Below are 10,799 nucleotides of genomic sequence, written 5' to 3'. Positions count from 1 at the left end.
TTTCGTAAACAATACACAGTCAAACTTCGGTTTTCAAACAATTCAGTTCCTAAAAATTGTTCTACAACCGAAAGAAATTTTCTCTTAAGAAACAATACAAAATAAATCAACACGTTTTTGGCCACCCAAAACATAGTTTTTATTTACATTTTAGCTACACTCGCTACTTTTCTGAAACATATTCTTTAAAAGTCTTGCCTTTAAAGATAATGCCAAACGTCAATTGTATACTAATGAAAAATAATAAAAAATTATATTTAATAATAAATTACTGTTATTTAATTTGACTTAATCACCATTTGCACAAATTCTCGGATACCAATTATTATGTGAATGTGAATTAACGCGGTTTTTATTAATAAATTTGACTTAAATTCAATTGGTTTGCGTACCAAAAACAGAATTAGTATCTTCCCTGCACGCACATTGAAATCTAATTTAATCTAATGACGTTGCAGTTTAAAGCAACATCATCGATGATTCGCGTCGTGACGTCTAATGATGCAATGCGCCACTTTCTTTAATAGAAGGAATGTACAGAGTATAGAAAGGCAAAGGAAGTATAGGGAGTTGCTTATCGGTTTCTCTCTAATATGTGGCAGACTCTTGCCGGGAAGTTTGTTCGGCAACCTGAAGCAATCGTGAGGTGTAATTCTTCTCCGAGAACACATTTATACAAAAAGTGAGCTGTCCGAAAACCGACGTTTGACGGTATTTATTAAAAAGAAAGAACTAATAGATTTTTATTATCTCCCGGGGTGATATAGCACCCCCGCCGTGTAAAACGCGTGTATTTTTAATGTTTTCAGTGCTGAAAAATGATGCCCTCAGTACCTTTCTTCGATGGTGTGAAGATCGCACCGAAAAAATTTCAAAATTGCACGAAAAAAAATTTTTACATAGAGCCACAATGGAAATCAGTGGGGCAACTAACCGAGGTGAGCCGATCTGACTTACAGTTTCGAGATAACGCTTATTGGTTGATATCTAGTCAATGATGATAGAAGTAACCAATTAGAGCATAAAAGGCGTAAAAACAGGATTTTTAAAGCCAATAAACGGCAAAAAAGTTTCCCATAGACTTAGCATTGAAAGTTTGAAAGGCGGTGTTTTTTGGCGATATTTATTGCTAAATGGTGTCGAAAACATGTTTATTCTTCTAAATACTGTCAAGCGACTTATCATTAGCAAATTAGAAGTGGAAAAAAGATTAAAACATGCGATTTTATAGCGATTGTTTACATACTTCGATGTGGTAGCTTTCGGGGACGTGGCAATTCGCGGGAATATTTCCAGCAATTGTTTTTGTAGGTGGATCTAATAACAGACATATAAATTAACCAATTACAGTGTAAAGGAAGTTTATTATCGATGTTATCTGCCAATAATATCCATTTTTACTTCTACTTGCTGTATGATTTTAGATGGTGTATTTTTGGAAATACTGAGATATTTTTGGCCCGGGGTTTGGTACAAAGAATTTAATTGTTGTGACAGTTAAAAAACACAAACAGGAAAACGATTGACAGCTTAGATAGCATCAGACTTGTTTACAGTTTGTAAAATACACTTTTGAAGTTGACAATTGTTTTTGAAAAATTTCTAAAAACATGAGATTTTCTGTTTTTCGTTACGAATAAATAAAAGCGATATATTTAAAGTAGTTTTCTTCACTAATATATCAAAAACACATGCCCACAAGCATCCAAAATGAAAAAATCGCTAAAAAACCTATGAGTTTTGAAAAATTAAATTTTGAAACAGAGGTGCTATAGTTTCCCGCTCGCTTAAATTTGCGAGAGTAACACTCCGCGCGTAACCGTGGGTTAATCTTTAAAGTATATTATTGAAACAACAAAACTACCTGAATTTTTTTACTTCACAATATTTAATATTAAACTTATCTACATCCGTATGATGACATTTTGGATTTTCTAGCGTGAAAAATAAATGGAAAATTAAGCATAATGTCCTTATTCATCTAAAGTTACTTTGTTATAGAAAACAAACTATTTTCAATAAAATCAAGCAACGAGTTATGTAACTTTCCAGGCAAAAAATTTCGTCTATAATTAATACTGTGTCATCGTTTTCTGTAGTCACTTATCGAAAAAGTTTGCCTGCGTGGGTTTATCCATTCACGAATGCCGTGAATCGGTTTTTCATTGGATTCGAATTGCTGCATCCCGAACTACACTTTCTCTTTTGAAAATAAATAAAAGTAACACAATGCGAGGTTAGTATAACGAAACAATCCTCCCAATATAACTGTTGAAATAATGCTGTGGCGTGTGTGTATTAGTGGACAAGAAGAGTGCTCTGGGTTCAAGAAAAAAGTGCATCGCTTCTTGTTTTGAATCGCTCTTTAAAGTTTTCTTAGTTTCACAATACACTTACAAAGTAACAATAATTTCAGACTGTACAAAATCTGTCAGCAACACTCCCATACAGACCCAAAAAATTCTAGTCATTATCTTTTTGCAAGGTAACGAGTACTTGAAATTCTTGCAAATGCGATTTACAAAAGACAAGGCATGTTGACTTCAGGCACGGTTCTTTTCTACGATAACGCATGCCTACAGGCATTTCTCCAACTGTTTCAATGGTAATTGTAGCAATTCGAATACAATGCCGAACTGATTCATGGTATTACAAATGGTTGAATTCCCAGGCCACAAAAAACTTTGATAGTGGCATATAGAAAATACTGCCTTCTTATGTGTAATGCCTGAATTCTGAATTTACATCGGGTAGTAGCTAGTATGTTCTCGTACATTTTATGTATAATAAATACAGTTTATGTTTATTTTTGCTTTTTCTCTGCATATCGAATGTTATTTTCCGAATAGTCAGGAGAAGTAAATCAATTAATTCAAAAACATTAAAACCTAATAACAACTACTTTTACTAGTGTTATATTTACTATATTCTGTTGGAAAAATTGATTAACTACGAAATATGTTTATTTTTATGTTTGACCGTGCAATTTATTTCTTTCTTCAAAATTCCACTCATTTCAATACACGAAGAAAAAATCGAATAAAGAGCACTGATTACCTGAAAATAACGATATTTCATTAATATTACGTGTACGTGACATGTATCTATATCATTAGAAAATAAATAACAATTTACTCTTATCGGAAAATCCTGTTGTATATAGAAGAATCCGCCAATGGATATGCCAACAGGAATCTTTCCAAATCTCTTCATAAAGTCGTTTATCTTTTAAATAAAAAAATTATAATATATTAATCAGTTTTTTATACCTAAATCGCGTATTTTCTTATTTCCTCGTTTAATTATTAGTTATTGATGGTTTAGTGTTAGAACGTACAGGCATTTATAACGTATCTTTATTCAAATGGCATAAAATGCATATTTCAATTAAGTTTTATTGAAATGTAGTGTTTCCAGAATTATTCTAAATATTCACTTACCTTAAACTTAAGTGTCAACGGTATATTTGCAGAAGAAACGTTTTCGATGCTAACGAAATTATCGTACATCTGAAAAGAAAAATAATATTTTATTCTGTAATGATTACATTATACAAGGTGAAATGTGGCACGGAAAGAATAACAATTACAAGATTAGTAAACAAAATTTTATTTTTCTAATAAAATTTTGTCTACTGTGAAATTTTTCTCTGACCACCGCAAGTTGCAATATGTAAAACGTGTGATCAACTCCAGAACGTAAACTTATTTGGGAGACTTGTAGTGCTATGCTGACTTTCGGTTCCCACACCAAGTGCACCCGCCCGATAAAACGATATTTCAAATAACCGCACGACGAGAAACTTTCAAATAATTTCACTCTAAAGGCCTCGTGATCTTCGTTGCATTTTGTACTGGGTTTTATCGTTTCGGTTTAATAGAGCCGGCTCTATGCGTTTATCAGTACTTCACTGTAATTCTAATTACTAGATATTAATACAACCAAGTCCGCATAATTCGACTTTCGAAGCAGAAGTGGAAAAGCGTTGAGTTTTCGATATGACGACTAAAATGAAGTTGAAAAAAGAAACCACAAAATTACACTTAGGAAAATACAGTAGTGCTGTATACAGTACTGTACATGCAACGTCTCTCTATACAATCGTCAATTATCATAGAAATAAAAAGTAAGTATTACCATAAAACATCGTACTTACCAGAGTTGTTAAGTGGGAAAGTGCCCAAGACATAAATATAAGTCCGAACAGAAGAATCAACGATATTAATGTAAAAATAATTTTTAATATCGGTTGTAATTTAACGAAAATCGTTGCATACCAAATAAAACACGTGAAGTAAAGAAAACTGGTGTAAACCAAAGGTAAAAAAATGTCCCATTGTTCGTTAATCATTATTATATATCTCCAAAGTTCCACGTGTTTTTTGCAGTATTTCTTCCAATGTTTCTTGCAGAAAATAATTTTCAATAGTTATATCAGTTATCTCTTCCGACATCTTCAAGTATCTTTTCTCTACAATAAAGTAAACTGCCACACATAGAAAGACAAGAGAAACGATCTGGCCAGTGACATAAATATGATACACAGAATAAACGAAAGACACAAGAAATGCTTCTGTATCAGTTCCGTTTTGTCTATTGATTTCCGCAAAAAACGAAATTCCGGGCATCACAGTAACCATAATAAACATGATCAATGATAAACATAAGAAATGCATTGCATACGTTTCTAAACGATTGATTATCTTCGATTCTCCTTGATAACTGCTCAATAAGCAGTGACAATAAATTTTTTTTCCTTTTGAGAATACTGAACTGCCCAGCAATATATATCGCAAGTAAGGCTGCGATTACTGACGCTTCCAGTACATAATCTCCATATATTTTGATAAATCTTATAAAATAAACGTTCGTATTTTGTAATCTTATTGATGAAAGCAAGGCCATTGCCCATAGAAATATTTCTATGGAAGTACAATATGCGTTAAATAAATTCGATCGAAAATGATTATTTGCTCTTGATTCTTCTTTCATGCATGGACAAAGACTCCAGAAATACAGCCCAAATACCTTAATTGAATTAAATACAGGGGCTAACATATACCCGATACAACGTTGTTTCTCTCGAAGTGACAGCATTTCTTCTGAGAATAAAACGAATAATTTTTAGTCTACGAAAGATTTTGTTTACGTGGAACGCAACAGCAAGCAACTGACAACGAAAGTCCTTCTGTCGTGTTGTGTTGCTATGGTGTAATATTGATTTCGTTTTAAAAATTAAAAGCAAATTTAATACCTTTTACTTCGAATAAGTGATCAGTAATGCAAATTCTTTAAATATTTAATCGAAATTTNCGAAGTGACAGCATTTCTGCTCAGAATAAAACGAATAATTTTTAGTCTACAAAAGATTTTGTTTACGTGGAACGCAACAGCAAGCAACTCACAACGATAGTCCTTCTGTCGTGTTGTGTTGTTATGGTGTAATATTGATTTCGTTTTAAAAATTGAAAGCAAATTTAATACCTTTTACTTCGAATAAGTGATCAGTAATGCAAATTCTTTAAATATTTGATCGAAATTTATGAAATTTTTATTGAAAATTGTACTTTATATTTTATTATTATTCTCTAAATGTGCTTTAATGTCCTTTACCAGAAATTCTTTTTACCACAAACAATTTTAATCGACAGTTGCTACGCGCAGATTAATTTTCTTATAATTAATTTATTCAATTTTTAATTGTCTTCAGCGTTGACATTTTTAATGGATTGTTTGATAATATAAGCTTTTAAAGTTGTTCAGATACTTTGCAGTATTTATAGGCACAGTAATTAGTAAATTAATTTGCTCTCTAAGTTTTGTGTGCAATTTCATAGGAACAAAGGTTTTTTAATGATGATGAGATTTAATTTTTAACAAGTGGTTTAGATATTAATAATAAAATTTTGTTTCTTTGTGTGAAGTACGAAATTTAAATGACACCAATTTGAAAATGATTAGCTTATACAGGGTGGTTAGAGTTAAGCTAATGGTACTCAGACATACACGGAGAAGACTTTACATAATTGAATGGAATGAAACTCGACACACATACAAAGTTGACACTTAGAACAGAAGTAAATAACATTTTGTTAGGCAAATATAATTATATTTTAGACATTCTCAGTTGGTCCTTAATGTAGAATCTTTTGTTGTCGACCGGGAATCAAAATAACTTTTTTGTTTACCTGTTTTCCTCTTCTTGTTTTTCGCTGATTCGAAATCAATCGAGTGAGTTGTCAATTGATAATTGTTTAATAGCAGGGGCGTTCTTAATTTTCGGCTCATTAATAATTTCGTCAGACTACAGTCCCATCTGGAGCTTAGTCGATTTAAATAAATTAGAATCTTTTCATATTTATTATCTGAGAAAATTATTCCACTTAGAAAGAACAATACAGTCGACCCCCCCTATAACGTGCGTCCCTATAACAGAAATTCCTATAACGTAGCGAAAACATTGTAGCAGTATTTGTATAAAGTGACTCGTAAAACGTCGTCGCCGACTCTTGTCGCGACAAGATTGGTCAAATCTGGACCAATAGTGGAAGAGCAGCCGAACTACTTTCTGCCACCCAGCGTCACGCTACGGAGAGTTTAGGCGGCTAAATTCAGTTTGCTATCGTCTGTACAGCATTATATATAAATTATATATAAATTAGGTACTGTACATATAATTATATATTAATTATATATAAATTAGGTACTGTATATATAATTATATATTAACTTAATTTATTGTAACTTTATTTTAATTATATATATACTTTCCGCTGTCTAGCGCCACGCAACGAAGCGTTCAGGCGGGTAAGTTGAGTTTACTATCGTCTATACAGTATGTAAATTAAGTACTGTAAGTCTAATACAGCACTATAATTTTATACATTTCTTGTGTAAGAAACATTTCTTATTCAACGACCATAAAAATTATCTATATTAATGATGTCTCCAAAGTTCAACGAACTTTTCGCAGAAAAATAACTTATTAGAAATTGCGGCAGACGTTTGGTGCGCCGCTCTGCAACGAAAACAAGCTTAAGCAATGGCTCGTCGAACGGTGAATACTCGGTAAGTAATCCTACAATTTTTTGTTTATAGCATAGTTTATACGGATTATTCCCAAAAAATTATACGTGTTTTGGAAATGTTGAGTCGAATTAGTCTAGAATTGATTAATTTTATGAAAGAAAACCTTTCAAACAGCTGTAGTCCGTAAACTTCACACGGGTCAGAATGTGATTGGTCCACGTATTTAAGAATTCCTACAACGTAAAACTTATATAACGTGGAACTTATCTACGCGTTATAGGGGGGTCTACTGTACTTTCTTGATATTAAGGAAGGACAGGCAAACAAACGACAAGAAACAGTGGAAATTTAAGGTGTACAATTTTTCAAATTGCGGCCCAATTACCGGTATATGATTATGTAAAATACATTAAGTATGAGTTTTATATTTTTGAGAACAAATTGATCTATGAGAACAAATAATAATGCCAAAATTAATAAATTATTTGAGTGAATTTCTTATATAGGGGAGATCGGGGCAAGATCGGCATGTTAAGCTTTACTTAAATTTTGTGTAATAAATACTGCTGTAAACTGAAAAAAAAGCTTTGCATATTGTCTATTGGAATGTTTTCTTACTATAGAACTGGTTAAAATCAGTTTGGAAATAAAAATAATTAAAATAATTACAACTTTACAAGAAGAGAGAAATTGACGAAGTTGCCCCGGGTATAGGGGCAAGATCGGCAACTTCTCTCTTTTTGTAAAGTTGTAATTATTTTAATTATTTTTATTAAAGTTGCCCCTGGTATAGGGGCAACAGTAATGGGGCAAGATAGGCACGTATATAAAATTATGTTATTAACAATGTATAAGTTGGAATTCACTATTAAAACAAAGAAATACAAATCCAACACCCATTTAATATTATTACAACGAAATGCAAGTTCAAAGACATATATACATGAATAACAAATGCAAACATGTTTTCATTTATCATCTGTTTGATTTTTATCCTTTGCTTCTAATGTGGCTTTATGTTGCCGATCTTACCCCGCTAGTCATGATTTCGAAACATTAAGTACAACCCTGAGAACAGAATGCCAAGCCACGATCTGGCCACGTGAATAAGTTGAAGTTACATCCTTCTAACAGGAAAAGTAACTTTCGTTATCATGGAATTATAACAAAACCTGCCAATTCAATATAAATGGAAAAAAAATATTATATGGAATTGAACGAAAATGAAAATTTGCTTGATAATTCAACTACGCTTGTTGGAGAACAATAAAAACACTACACTCAACAAGCCACCAATAAAACTCAACTGCCTAACCTATAACCAAAGTCTCCTTTTAATTTGTTTTTTAAAAAAAGCGCTTGACAAACTTGCCCGCATGCCGAAGTTGCCCCGTTCTTCCCTAATTGTTTAAGGTACTGTGAAGAAAAAACACTGTTTATTTTATATTTTAAGTAAATATAGTGAATGTGTTGATTAAAATATTATCCTTAAAACGATGTACGTTTTGATTTTGGTTATAGCATTATCTTAACACTGGAAGAAATAGGAAAAGTTTTAAGTAATCACGTGATCGAATTTTTACTTCGGCTTACCGGTGCACGACTAGATAATAAATCACTATACACTGGTTGTTAATCGTAAGTTTGAGCCTTAGTAATAGCTAAGCACGTGCAGAATTTCGGATTTTTACCTATAACGTAACGTGCGGTCTTATTTGAAAAGTAAAATATAAGGTGTTACATTCGTTTTAATCCGTATAAAAGGATAGAATTTAGACGGGAGTTTCAGTTCGCCTAAGACATATCCAGGGAACTCAAGTTTGTTTTAGCTTCGCCTAAGCTTGTCTAGAATGTTGTTTCGTCTCGCTGTGCGGTAACCAACGTCTGAAAGAATACGTCGCAAGGAGTCGTTTTCGACGGACATGTTGTTGTGGTTTAATTGACATTTGAACTTTTCTATGTCTGAATTATTGTAATCGTTTTATTTTTGTAACTTCATAACTGTATGTAAGTTTTAATCGTTAATATAAACGTATGTGAATTGTGAACTAAGTGGTTTTTGAACTTGACTTAAGGAGAACCTCTTTTTTTGAAGAAAATATTCATATGCAAAATTGCCAAATACGTGTATTTTACGATGTATTTACGCGCCTTAAATTTTATGAAATTTTATGGAATAAGAGTTTGACAGAAAATACACCAGTAACGTTATTTTGGACACGAGTATTCGTATTTTTTAAAATTTACGAGTTTGGAGATACAATTATGATAATATAAAATGAATTAAATTTGCTTTTTCTTCATTTCTACCGCCAGATTACCGGATATAATGAGCATAACAACGCTCATTATATCACGGTATGCTTCATTGAAAGAGTGCAGTTATTTACTGTCGTGTGTCTATACCAATACCTTTTTTCCATCGCTGACGTAGTGTACAGTTATTTTATTAATATTATATAATTCATGGAAATAAAGATATTTCAATTGTTCAATTGTTGCCACGTTGATCACTGCCGTCCAAACAATACAAATTGTTTTTGCATTTCCGCTTATGTGTCGGATTTGCTGGCTTTTCGAAATTAAATATCCACGCGATAAAAAACTCTATGTGTTAAATTTCTGCATTGTTTTACTTATATCATAGGTTTATTTGTTCACTGAAATTTTTATAAAGCTATCTTTTTACTTTTAATATTAATAAAAAAGAATATTATATATAATATTGCATTATTTTACTTATTATATTACATTGTTGCAATTAATATAATATATATTATATTGCATTATATATGTTAATATGAATTCCCAGGCATCGACTTTGATTTTCATTTATTTTTGAAAGATTAAACGAACTTTTCGATAAAATTACGCGAGTCAGGACGCGAATTGATGATTTTTTTTAATTCCGGATTTTGTTAACTGTTTTTGTTCTAATGGAGAAAGTTTATTATATGATAGAAAATGTCTATACCTGTTATATATGTAGCGGAACGGATAGAAGCATTGTGGAAACGTGCTTATTCGAATTTCTTTCAACTGGACATCAGCATGCTTTTCTATTGCGGTTGACACTATTCAATTTCATTCGTCCAATCATCGGGGACAGTTTGAGTCATCTGAGGAGAAAATTACCAAAGATTTTCTTATTAAATTTTCTGAAACCGTGTTGTCTTACTTTTTTGATTCACTACCTGTACACATACAACGATTAACATGTGTTTCGGCTACCATGCTCCTCATCAACATGATTACAACGATTACAATATTTAACTATAAAATAATAAAGAGATAATTAAGAAAAATTAAAATTAATTTACCGACAACATGTTTAAAAAATTTACGATATACAGGCATCCAATTACCGACAATAATTGGTTTTTGTATAAAATTTTATTTTTCTTCTTATTCCTATTTTAAAAAAGAAAAAATTAAAAATTATTTCATCAAAAGTAAAATAGAACTAAACTCGTAAGCAGAAAATATTAAAGATAGAATGACTAATTTACAAGACCAACAGCCTGTGGCTACAGGCTGTAAATTAGTCGTTCTATCTGTAAATTAGTCGTTCTATCGACTAATTTACAGATACCAACAGTATCTGTAAATTAGATCTTAGACCAACAGCGTATAGAAGCTAACGTAACCTCTTCCAGCGTATAGAAGCTAATGTTAGCTTCTATACGCTGGAAGAGGAGATCGGACTGGCGGTCCGTGTAGCGTAACTGGCAACGTATGTGCACGGCAAGTAGGAGTTGTAGGTTCGACTC

This window comes from Centruroides sculpturatus, unplaced genomic scaffold (genome assembly GCF_000671375.1).
Source record: "Centruroides sculpturatus isolate CEXI.00-Female unplaced genomic scaffold, Cexi_2.0 scaffold896, whole genome shotgun sequence".
Taxonomy (NCBI): Eukaryota; Metazoa; Arthropoda; class Arachnida; order Scorpiones; family Buthidae; genus Centruroides; species Centruroides sculpturatus.
Note: the sequence above shows the minus strand (reverse complement) of the source record.